The sequence below is a fragment of the Camelus dromedarius genome, chromosome 18, assembly GCF_036321535.1.
Source record: "Camelus dromedarius isolate mCamDro1 chromosome 18, mCamDro1.pat, whole genome shotgun sequence".
Lineage (NCBI taxonomy): Eukaryota > Metazoa > Chordata > Mammalia > Artiodactyla > Camelidae > Camelus > Camelus dromedarius.
In genome coordinates, this window is record NC_087453.1 from 32,679,125 (window position 1) to 32,692,183 (window position 13,059).

General features: G+C 43.8%; 1 pseudogene; it reads right to left on the minus strand.

Moving 5' to 3' along the window:
* Positions 1-1,108: 1,108 nt before the first annotated feature.
* Positions 1,109-13,059, minus strand: part of LOC135323385 (trafficking protein particle complex subunit 9-like) — a 58,744-nt pseudogene continuing 46,793 nt past the window's right edge.

Genomic DNA, 13,059 nt, shown 5'->3' on the forward strand with positions numbered 1-13,059 from the left:
TACAACACTCTCACTAGAAATTATTTGAAAATGAGTCTTAGCTCCTCTGCATATCAAAAGGGCATGTTCTCAATGTATCTGACTAAATACACCGAAAGTGTTATTTAAAAGAAATTAAGATGAAGCCATCCTGAATAAGCTCTCAGTATCATCTGCACAAAGCCCCACCCAAGGGTCTCATTTCTCGCTTCCACATACGTGTTCAGGTAGCTTAACCTGGGTTTTGGTTTCTTATAACACGGGGGTGGGAAGAGTTGTGGATAGATGTATGTAGCAAATATAAACCTAGTGTATTTGCTGTGTAGGAATCCTAGAAATAAACAAATTGATATATAGTCCCACCTTTAAGAAACTCAGCCTTTCCATTTACAACAACATTAAAATAAAATGAGAGATACATTAAATAAAAATTTACAAGATTTGTGCATTTAACATTTTGAAGTATCACCAAAAATTTTAAAAGATCTACATATATGGAAGACATCCCATGTTCATGGAATGGTAGACAATATTGTTAAAAATGTTAAAACTCCCCAAAGTGATCTACAAATTCAATGGAATCCCTATCAAAATTCCAGCTGACTTCTTTGGAAAAATTGAAAAACTGATCCCAAAATTCATACGGAAATGCAAGGGACCCAGGACAGCCAAAACAATCTTGAAATAGAAGAGCAAAGTTGGAGGACTCACTTTAAAGGTTACTACAAAACTATAGTACTCAATTCAGTATGGTACTGGCATAAGTTTGGATACATAAACCTATGAGACACAATAAAAAATCCAGGGGAAAAAAACTTACATTTACAGTCAGTTTTCCACAAGGATGCCAAAAACACTCCATTGAAAGAATAGTCTATTCAACAAATGGTGAAGGGACACCTGGGTATCTGCAGGCAAAAGAATGAATCTGGAATCTGGACCCCCTCCCATTATCTATAACAAATAAAAATTAATTCAAAATTGATCACAGACAATAATGTAAAAACTAAACCTATAAACTTTCTAAAAGTAGGCAGTATAAATCTTTGTGGTCCTAAGATAAGATATGGTTTCCTAGATACAATAACAAGAGCACAAGTGATAGAAAAGAAAAACAGATAAACTGGACTTCATGAAAATTAAAACCTTTTTATTGCAAAGGACATCACTAAGAAAGTGAAATGACAGGAGAAGGGGATAGCTGAAGTGATAGAGTGCGTGCTTGCGGGGAGCTGCCTCAAAGACTGAGGGTCGAGCACTCAGGGGTTAACAACCCTGTTTGCAAGACATAGCCCTGGGAAACTTGCTCTGCAAGGATTCCCTGTCCCGCCACCCCATCTTAAAGATTGTAGATTAACAGGTGTTTGTCCTGGAAGAGGATCTGGACTTTGTTCCTTGCCCAAGGAAGACAAGATAAGGAAATCTTGACATCTTAACTTTATGACTACAATAAATATGTCCAAAACAGCATTGTAAAAGATCCTGAGGCACACTGTGTAATCCTCCTTGGTATGCAATGTTTTTTCTCCTTAAGCATTATAAAAAGGATTGCTGAATAAACCACGGCGACGGTGTCTGGTCTTTGCCTCGGCAGGATGCAAGACCCGTCCCTCTCGATCCCATTCTTTGTGTGTGTGTCTGTTCTTTTTTCCTAGTTGTGGCGACTGCGTCTTCGGACCTGTTCGTTTTGCCGGCTGGCTCCGGAACGTGCTTAGCAAAAAAATAAAATAAATGAATAAATCTAATTACCTCCCCTATAAAGAAATTGTTTTAATGTTTAAAAAAAGTAAAGTGAAATGACAATCTGCAGAATAGGAGAAAAATCTTGCAATGCATGTATCTAATAAGAGACTAGGATCCAGGATATATAAAAAATGCTTACAACTGAACAATACAAAGAAAATCGACCCAATTTTTAAATTTGCCAAGGAATTAAATAGATACACAAATGGCCAATAAGCATATGAAAAGATGCTCAGCATCACTAGCCAAATCAAAATCAAAGTGAAATCTCATTTGACACCCACTAGGATGGTTATAATCAAAACATGGACAATAACAAGTGTCAGTCAGGAGGCAGAGAAATGGGAACCTTCATGTGCAGCCAGTGGAAAGGGACAATTGTGCCGGTTCTTTGGAAAAGTCTGGTGTTTCCTCAGAAGGTTAGAATTATCATTTGGCTCAGCAATTCCACTCTTACATATACAGTCATACCTCAGTATCCTCGGGGGGTTTGTTTCAGGAACCCCTCCACCCTGCATACCATAATCCAAGGATGTTCTAGTCCCTTCACAATCAGCCATCTGTATCCATGAAGTGGAAACTACAGATATGGCGGGCCAACTGTACAGCCAAAAGAATGAAAACATATTCTCACAAAAACTTGCACATCAATATTCATAGCAGTATCATTCAGAGTAGCTAAACAATATCCATCCATCAATGAATGGATAAACAAAATTATTAAGAACTGTCCCACAAACTTTTGGTCATTGAATCTTTGACAAAGGAGGTGAGAACATACAATGGAGTAAAGACAGCCTCTTCTGCAAATGGTGTAGGGAAAACTGGACAGCTGCATGTAAATCAATGAAGTTAGACTACTCCCTCACAGCATACAAAAAAAATAAATTCAAAATGGCTTAAAGACTTCAACATGTAGACAAGACACTATAAACCTCTTAGAAGAAAACATAGGCAAAACATCTGACATACATCTCAACAATGTTTTCTAAGAGCAGTCTACCCAAGCAATAGAAATAAAAGCAAAAATATACAAGTGGGATCTAATTAAACTTACAAGATTTTGCACAGCAAAGGAAACAATAAGCAAAACAAAAAGACAACCTATGGAATGGGAGAAAATATTTGCAATAAATGAGACTGACAAGGGCTTAATTCCCAGAATATATAAACAGCTTTTACACTTAATAAGAAAGAAAAACACACAATTGAATCCAAAAATGGGCAGAAGACCTAAACAAACATTTCTCCAATGGAGACATACAAATTGCCAATAGGCACATGAAAAAATGCTCAATATCATTATCAGAGAAATGCAAATCAAAACTACAATCAAGTATCACCTGACACCAGTCAGAATAGCCATCATTCAGAAGTTCACAAACAATAAATGCTGGAGAGGATGTGGAGAAAATGGAATCCTCCTACACTGTGGTGGGAATGCAGTTTGGTGGAGCCATTGTGGAAAACAGTATGAAGATTCCTCAAACACAGTATGGAGATTCCTCAAAAGGCAAAAAATTGACTTCAGACATGACCCAGCAATCCCACTCCTGGGCATATATACAGAAGGAACCCTAATTCAATAATACACCTGCACCCCAATGTTCAAAGCAGCACTATTTACAATAGCCAAGACATGGAGACAACATAAATGTCCACTGACAGATGACTGGATAAAGAGGTTATAGTATATTTATACAATAGACTATTACTCAGCCATAAAAAATAATAAAATAATGCCATTTGCAGCAACATGAATGGACCTGGAGAATGTCATTCTAAGAGAAGTCAGCCAAAAAGAGGAAGAAAATACCATATGAGATCGCTTATATGTGGAATCTAAAAAAAAAATAAATAAAAAATAAAGACAAACTTATTTACAGAACAGAAACAGACACAGAGACATAGAAAGCAAACTATAGTTACCAGAGGGGAGAGGGTGGGGGAAGGGATAAATTGGGAGTTCAAGATTTGCAGATACTGACTATGTATAGAATAAACAGCAAGTTTATACTGTATAGCACAGGGAAATATATTTAATATCTTATAGTAACATGTTTAAAAAGAATATGAAAGTGAATACATGTATGTTCCTATATAACTGAAGTGTGCTATACACAAGAAACTGATGCAACATTATAAACTGACTAGACTTCAATGAAACTATTTTTAAATAGACCAACAATGAAAAAAAAAGAAAAAAGATAATTATCAAACCAAAAGAATAAAGTACTGATTCAGGCTACAACATGGATGAACCTTGAAACATTATGCTAAAATAAGCCAGACAGAAAAGGCCAAATACTGCCCTTTTAAGTGAAGTGTATCTAAGCATTCATTGTACTAGTCCTGTAAATTTTCCAGAGATTTGAAGTCTATGAAAATAAAAATAAAGTGTATTATTCATTAAAAATCATAAAACGATTCCTCACAGGAGGGCTTTAATTATTAAATGCAGAAATGCATGTAAAACTCTTGGAACAACACTTTGCACGGCCACAGACAATCACTGCTGTCACTGCCACTCAAGGTGGTGCCAGCGCTGATGAGAGCTGCCTCCACTCGCTCCCCTGCAGACAGGAGTGAGGGCCTGGGCTCTGACAGGCAGGGTGACTGTGAATCTGGGTCAGACACAGCCACGCCCCAGACTCTGCGATACCCAACATTCTTATACAAACTGCTCCATGTAACATAAACACGCTACAGGGATGTATCTTACAACACAGGGAATATAGCCAATGTTTTACAATAACTATAAATGGAGCATAACATTAAAAATTGTGAATCTATTGTACACCTGAAACATATCATTTTGTAAATCAGCTATACCTTTATAAAAAATCAAAAAATAATTTAAAATTGTTATCACTTTAGTATTCAATTCGGTTTTTAAGTAACTACTAAACAGCTTAGAATGTATAAGAGCATTTAAGTGTGACAAGTTTGTTTACATATTTATTTACTATCAGCCTCCTGCTAAAAGAGAAATTAAACAAATTTTTAAACACAGCTTAGCAATTGTAACAACAAAAAGACAAATGTGAGACTGAAGAGAAAATAGAGATTCAATACTTAGATGAAACCAGGGGGAGGTAAAGTCATAAAAATGCATGCCTTGAAGTCAGGGTAAGTGTTAAAGGCCGACTAGAAATTCAGCTGTAAGATTCTTGGCAGTTAAAGCAAAAAGATGATGGGGTAGGTGGTAGAGCTCGGTGGTGGAGCCTGTGTTAAGGTGCACGGAGTCCTGGGTTCAAGCCCCAGAGCCACCACTAACAGATAAATGCACCTAATTACCTACCCCCCCAAAAGAACTCCAAAGAAAAGAAAAAGAGAAATTTCTTTCCTAAAAAATACCTGATATTAAATGTAGATTAAATACTTAAAAAAAAGAAAAATAGAAAAAGATGAGTGACAGAAGCCATAAAGCCCCGTGAGATTAATCTGCGGTGGCTGCTGGCACATCCCCATGTCCCAAGTGGGAGAATCTGAAACATCCTTCTCACCACTCAGAGTCATCCTCAGCCCACCCCACCCCGCCCCCTGCTAAATAAGGAGCACAGGCAGGGCCCAGCTTTGCTCTCTCTGTGTCATCACAGTGAGACAGGACCGAAAGGGGCAGAGCACAGCCATTCAAGGAAGGCCACAGCAATTAACATCAAAATGGTGAAGGATTCAACCCCCAATAGGCCTTGAGGCTCAGGATGAAGAGATTTAATTTCTGGCAGATCTTGAGCTTCACTATACACCCATTGTACTAGTAACATGGTGAATAACATGCCCCCAGGCACCATGGCCGTCCCAAAGCTAGCCACAAAAGGTCAAAGGGTGGGAAATGGCCAACTCTCTGGGAATCCCAGCCCCTTCCACTTAGGCTGGTCCTTCTACTTATTAGCATATGAAGCCACCAAGCCCATGAAAACAAGCAACACAGCACAGCCTCACGGTCACCCCTCTCTTTCCCTCTTTGGAGAAGGCCCAAACTCTTGAGTGTGTACCTACTTTTAATCTGAGCACCCAAACCCCACAGCTTGTGGCCTTTCTCTTGCCTTTCAACGTATCTCTCTGAATAAATCTACCTTTACTCAACAGTGGCTTGCTCTTGAATTCTTTCCTGCACGAAGCCAAGGACCTACATCTGGCGGAGCACATCCCAGGGGCTCAACCAAAGCCTGGGACACAGCCCTTCTCATGCCCCACGTTTTTTTTCTTGTATCAACAGGACTGGGTTGTGAAGGGAGCTCTGAGGCCCCAGCTAAGGGACAGAAGCAGCCCCCAGGGCTCGAATTGGCTGGCAGCCACTCCCACAGCAGGGGCCTGGGGTCTGCCCTGTTCTCTGTGGTTCTCTGTTGTGCTGACTCCCCAAAAAGAGAGCGTTCTCCCTAGGCCTGTCCCCACAAAACCCTTCACTCCAAAATACAAGCACATCATGTCACAGTCCTCTTGTTCAACCAGGAAATTTTCAGCCCGCTTTTTCCTTCCCCAGTAAAGAACCTAAATGTCCTCCCTCTGATCCCACCACTTCTTTCTTTGTGAGAACTCTGCACTCCCCACACACCATCCTGAACGCTGGTGCTTTGCTGGCTGGGACTGAGATGTTTCAGTCTCACACAGCCTGCGTCCTTTCACTTTCCCCTTTCTACCTTAAAAAAGCCTTTCCTGAGTCTCCCACCCCTCTGATTCTGAACTTCACAAAGTGCTGAGGTTGCAGTCACTGTGTGCATACCTCCCAGTTTTGGCTAGGTTTCCTTTGCAATATCTTCACTAAGGAGCTGCATCAAGAAGTTTAAAGAGGCTATTCTTACATCTGAGAGGAGGAGCCTGCATTAAATTTAAATGGCATTGAAGAGTTAACCAGTGATAGAGAGGTCGCAGGTTCTAGTCAACAGTGTCATAAGGCAAAATGTCCTTCAAAGGCTCAGAGTGGTTTCTGAACACATAGTCGGCAGGGAGGAGGTGACAGGCAGTAGGTGGGGTGAGTGACACAGGGTACGCTCCCCCAGCGGGGGAAGTATTGGATTTTTTTCTAGTTTTCCAAACAATTTCTTAGTACCTTTTTCCCCTATTGTCACATACCATTTCCTATGAATTAAGAAAATCAATGTCGGTCATTTGGGCCACTTGGGAGAAGCTACACGATGCCATTCACAGGGCTGGGACATGAGAGCCACACCAGTCTAGGTTGAAAGACCAGTGGGGGTATTTCCAAGGTAATCACGGACATGCAGCAAACTCCCCAACTTCAATGACCTCATCTCAAAGTTGGGGCCAGTAAAACTACCGAGCAAAGTGCGTGATGACTATAGCTGACATCTGTTTACTAGGTAAGTGCCCGTGACAGCTGCTGCTTAATGGGGAATGAGTATGATCAACGAGGCCCAGTCTACGTGGTCACACGCGCCCTGCCTTCCTGCCTTGGTGCAGCAGCAGAGCTTGCTTAGCTGAGATGAACGCCCCCAGAGCAGCCCTGAAGGGAAAGCTCCCAGCTCTGCACGGCGAGGCGTGTTCCTTTCCTTGTCAGAGCTGATCACATTTTGCAGTTGTCTGTTTTTATGTTTATCCCTTTAGTACCTGCCTCCCCTCCAGAGTTTTGCTCAAGCAGCACAGGGCCAGGTGTGTCTTGCTGCCTACTGGATATTCTGGGCTGGGAGACAGCCGACCCCACGGCTGGCTCTGGGGCTGAACGGAGAGGTCAGAAACCCCAGGGGCCCATGCTGAACCGAGGCCTCTGCACCCAAAATTATGGTCTGACTTTGGGCAAATTACACAGTCTTCTTTACCCTGAGATTCCTCATCTGTCCATGAAAATAACTGCCCATGGCACACAGAGTTACAAGGATTAAAGGAAATCACCAAATTCACAACCTGTTCAAGGGGCTACCAGTGCGTCCTCAACAGACACTTGCTGCCTTTATGGCTCTGACACACGCCTAGCGGGGCGGCCGCACACAGTGAACACTGCTAAGTGCCAGTGTGTTAAGTGCTTCATGTGTTTTATAGTACTGTTTACAACTTACAACAAACCCAGGAAGAAACGAACATTATCATGCCCATTTCACAGATTCACCAACAGGTTAAGGGAGGTTACATACTAGTCCAAAGCCCTATGGTGAGGAAATGGCGATTTAAACCTGAATCTGGGCCCAGGCCTGGGCTCCATCTCTCTCCCATCAACCTGACCACTTGCCTATGAAATCCACCTGTCCAATCCACAAGTTTGCAGCCGGCCAGCTCTTAAATGCAATGTGTGACACCGTTTGTCAATGTTGGTTAATTACCATAAACTGCTCTCAGAAAGCGCTACAGAAAAGACAGGTGGACCCAAATCACTGCCCACAAAGAAGAGGAATTCTGCCTTGCCTTCTCCTGTAATATGCAGAAACCCTTCCCTACACCACCAAATCTTTTTGTATGCTTCACCTGTGTTTATGTTTGCACATGGCTTATTAAAGTAGAAGGTACCTGCAGTAATTCCATCTCGGTTTCCAAGTTCCCAGATTATCCATAATCAGTCTGTGAACGAAAACACTACAATGTGAATGAAAATACTGCAACCATGTCAGTAAAAAAATGAATGCTGAAACCAAGTCATCAGTGGCTGCCGCCACACCCCAGCGAGGACAGGCCTGCAGCCCAGCCTCTCAGCCACTCACAGTGGTGCCCTCTGAGCGGACTCAGAATAAGAAAGGACAGGATACTTGCCCTAGATAGCTAGGTGCTTGTCAAAGGAATGAATTCAATGACCTAAATGTTTGCTTCTTCCCATACATGGAAAAACACTAAATTCTTGAACTTGAGATACCTGGCTTTCTTTAGATAACAAGCAATCTTTTATTGTTCCAACTACCTGGTCTTTGTTGTAAAGCTCCTATATAGCCTAGCTCCTCCCCTACGTCTTGGGAGCAGTCCCTCAGAGTGATCTGAGAGGCTGTCATCCCGGCTCGAGTCCTCCAGCCAAATAAAACATAACTCTTAACTGTTAGGCTGCACGTTTATTTCAATCAAGTCCCAGAATAGACACAACTCATCAATTCTGTAATGGAACACACTGGATCAGGAACCAAAAGCGTGTTCTAGTGCAGAAAAACTACAGGTCCCTCTTTCTTCCTGTCATTATAAAATCCCACCGGAACTCATTACTTTGCTGTCTGCTCACCTGGCAACCAAACTCAGAGAAGAGTCACCTCAGCTGATTGCCCTGCTGGGGAGGACACCCTGCAGCAGCATGGGCGGGCTGCCTGCCCTCCCACATGCTCTGCTGACCTCTAGTGTCCTCCGTGGAGACCAGGGCAACAGAGCTGTTCCCAACAGCTGCAAAGACCCACATATTAAATAAAAGCATTTTATTTTATACGGTATGTTACGTATATACCCATCTCTGAAAACAGCCTCGCCAGAAGCCCAAATTTCAACATTAATCTGCAAAGGCAATTCCAGTCACCAAGGGAAAGCAAGTCTTAAGACGATGCTAAGTCCTCCAAAGTCCTCTCCATGAAGACCGTCAACCAAACTGCCTGCAGCTCTGCAGCTGCAGGCGGCTACATGTCTGTTTTAAAAGCAACCCCTTCCTGTCCTCGGGCGCTACAATGTCCCTCTACGCCCTCCCATCTCAGGTTAAGAGCAGCCGCTGTAGAACCTTGCAGGGCAGCACTGACAGGACTGGACACAGAGGATCAGAACTAATCTAAGCCTTCTGATGACACGAGTTTGTCACTCTGTCACTTTACAGATGAACATATATATAGAGAGAGGTGGGGTGATATTGCTCAAAGTCACACAGCTAATAAGTGGCAAAGTCTATAACTCTGCTCATCCCTCCGGCGTGAAGTCCCATCTGGGACGCCTACAGGGTTCTCTTATGCCTGCCTGACCAGTCCTTTCCTGTCACTCATGACCCACCACAGGGTCTGACCCTAGCCTGCATTTTCAGCATGTTTTCCCTCCAGTTTCTCGGAACAAGACTGCTCGGGCCACTGTATGACTTCTGGCTCCCCGAACCCTCCGTGATCAGGCTGGTCTTGCCTGTGCATCCAGCACCCTGCTCAGAGGCTCTTCCTCCCCTGCAGGAGGACGTTTTCACTCTCCGCAGCGGCACCCCCTCAGGGGAGCCCTCCTCTCGCCCTCAGCATGGCAGGTGTCCCAGGCCACATCCCGAGCTGCCCCATTAGGACTACGTGTGCCCAGGTCTGCTAGTCAGACCAGCAGCCTCAGAAACAGGGATTATGCCCGGGTCACCCTGCAAACCTACTGCCTGCCTCACAGCCCCCAGCCAGCAGGTCACCTGGAAGTCACACCAAGTGCCCCACCCAATCCAGAAGTCTCTTCATTTGCCAGCACCGCTGATGACTGGTTTCCAACCTTTGGTATCTTTCACACAAAACAGCAGCTTCCACTGTGAAGCGGGGGGTTTTTGCTTCTGCTCCCCATCCTTACTGGAAACAACAAGGGAAACCAAAAGGCCTTTTCTTAACTCTTTTCTGATGACACCGTCCCACCCACAATACTCACATGCTCAAGAGCTTTGGGTCCACTTGGTTTTGTTTCCCTTATGCTAAGTGGCTCAAAACACTGCGGGATTCTTTTTCTTTTGAGGGTATTTGTTGTACTCAGTTTATCGGCTTTAATCTGTTTTTGTCTCTCTCTTCAGTATCCCTAGCAGTTGCCACTTCTTACTCCCTTCAGCCGCAACACTCCCAACATCTAGTCTAGGAAATCAGCTGTGATGAGGATCCCGGGGGCAGTCACAGAAGATGGAACTAAGGCACAGAGAGGCGACATAATTTGCCCAAGAAGATCAGCTACAACCCCAACAGTGTGTGTCACGTCCCTCTGTTAAACGCTTATGCTAAACAAGTTAACTTTTTATAGATTATAGTTATAAACGAATGAGGTATCAAAATACATACAAGGACACACATCAACTCTAAGATGTTCATTAACTCCACTATTTTGTTTCTATTTATTTTATTTCTATTAAAAAAATTAAGAACCTCTGCAGTCAATATAGAAAAATGTTCATGGGTTTTAAATCCAGAATATAGAGGTGTAAGTGTATCATTACTCATACTTATTTGTATGTTCACAAGATAAAATGATTTGAAATTCTCTCTCCCCTCACCCTACTCACTACTGGCTCTCACCTGAGCTCCCAGACCACACATCTAACAGCCTTCCACTTTACCCACGGCTGAAATCATCAGTTTTCCCCCAGAACTCCCTCTGCAGCTTTCCCTCCTCAGAGCACAGCAGGACCATCATTTACCTCATTTATCCACCCAGAAACCTGGGCCTAACTCCATCCTACCTTCACAGACATCATTCATCCTTTCCTTTTTACCATCTAAACATGCCTTCAATCTGTTCGCTTTTTCCCACTGACCGTCCCAATGCTCAGGTGGAAGCCACCAACACTGCCCACCTGGACTCACAAGTCTCCCAAGTGGCCCCACAGCCGCTCTCCCCTACTTGAGACAAATGGGATTGTGTCACTCCCCTGCTTTTAAGACTCTTTTCAAACCCACTCTTCTTAGAATTCCAAGTTCTTCACCTGGTGAAGGTGTTTACCATGAAACTGTCAGCTCACAGAGGGCAGGACCTACCCTCTCCCCTCCGCCCCGCCCTCTCCCCCCGGCCCTGCCCTTTCCTCTCATCCCCACCCTCTGGCACAGCGCCAGCTCGGGAGGACCTGCTGAGCTACACCAACCTGTATTCTAACCCTGGTCTTGAGTTCTTAGCAAACTGCTTCACCTATCCATACAAATCCAAGGTAGATTAGAAAGATTTTAGATGTTGAGCAAGACTTTTGATTTGGGTATTTTGCACTAGCAACCTGCAAGTACATGTTCTAATGATTCTGTCTTGTTAAAACCACACTCAGATTTAAGTAGTATTTGTGGAATGTCTTCGGAGTAAAAGGGACTGTACTTTTACAGACTTTATGTTTTATAACATGAACAACCCGGACACGGTCACAAATGGAACCACCCCACAAGTGACAGAAGACAGGTGAGAGGCATAAAGCAACAGGTCACAAAGATGGTAAGAGTAAAGTTGTTTCTCCAACCCTCCAAAAAATTCCTGAATGAACCAAAAATTCTGAATTTTGAAAGTAAAAGACTATCATATAAAGAAATAAAATAAATAATCCTCTTCATCAGGGTTTCAAGATCTGACTCCAGAATATTTAGCATGCCATACTGAATCCTAGCACAGAAAAATCAGATGGACTAGTGGTGAGTAAGCTCCAGGAAAACTGCAGTAATTCCTCCACTTGTAAAAGGACATACACTCACCTGTCGAAGGTGAATGTAAACCACATTCTGGAGAAATTCGGAAGCTTCCAGGCTCCGCTTCCAGGATGGCAAGGATACGGACAGCTTCGAAACATGCTTCTAACTGAGTCACTGGCATTCTTATACTGCAGGGGGAAAAGGAGGCCCCCAGTCAAGAGCAGAGATTTTCCTGTCGTGTCTCACAGGCCGTGCCTCGGGGACTCAGTGCCCTGCAGCAACCCGGCCCCAGGCGAGGACCCGCAGCGTGGCCCACCCAAGCAGGAGGGGCACTGTGCTTGAGAAAACCCACCCCTTATTTGGGGCAAGAGGGGCTGGTGGGGTTGAGTGAACCTATAAATGCTCGCAGAATTACACCTGCGTACATTCAAGTGATACAATCAAGAGTAGCAGGCTATTTAACAAAATTTAAATTGTCAGTGGAAATGTTACCATTCCTTTCCGCTTGTCCCCTGCACTCTGAGACAGGCTTAGACTCTCTCACACCTGCAGCTCTGATGCAATAGCTGTGAATTTATTTTACTTTGTTGCAAATGTCCTCTCTTAACACATTCGGATGTCTTCCTGAATCTCTCCCCGAGTCCCTTGCTCCTGCTCCTCAGATCCTAAGATAAAGGACAAGTGAATACACATGACCAGAAAAGGCACTGTGGACTTGACCGAAGTCCTCAGTGAGTGCTGATGTGAGTGCTGCCCACCCCTTACCTTTGATTCTCAAGGTTCTGCCCATGGTGACATCCAGAGAGGAGAGCGTCCTGGGCCAGTTAAAAGCTGTGTGGCTTGGGCGCAGGGACAGGTGCAGGAGCTGTTTCCGGAGCCGGGTCCCTCCCCACCTCTGCTCCCCTCTCTCCCGAGGCCCCGATGCCAAGCCCCCAGGCTCCCTGATCTTCTCTCCTTCTCTTCTACTCTACTCCAAACCATTTTCCTCTTCCTTTTTTCCCTAATTATCCCCAGCTGCAGTGAGTTTTCAATCACAGTATCTGAAAAAATTTCCTGTAGCTGAAAAAGGGGTCTCCAGAGGTCAATGCCCATATGTGGTTCCTGCAGA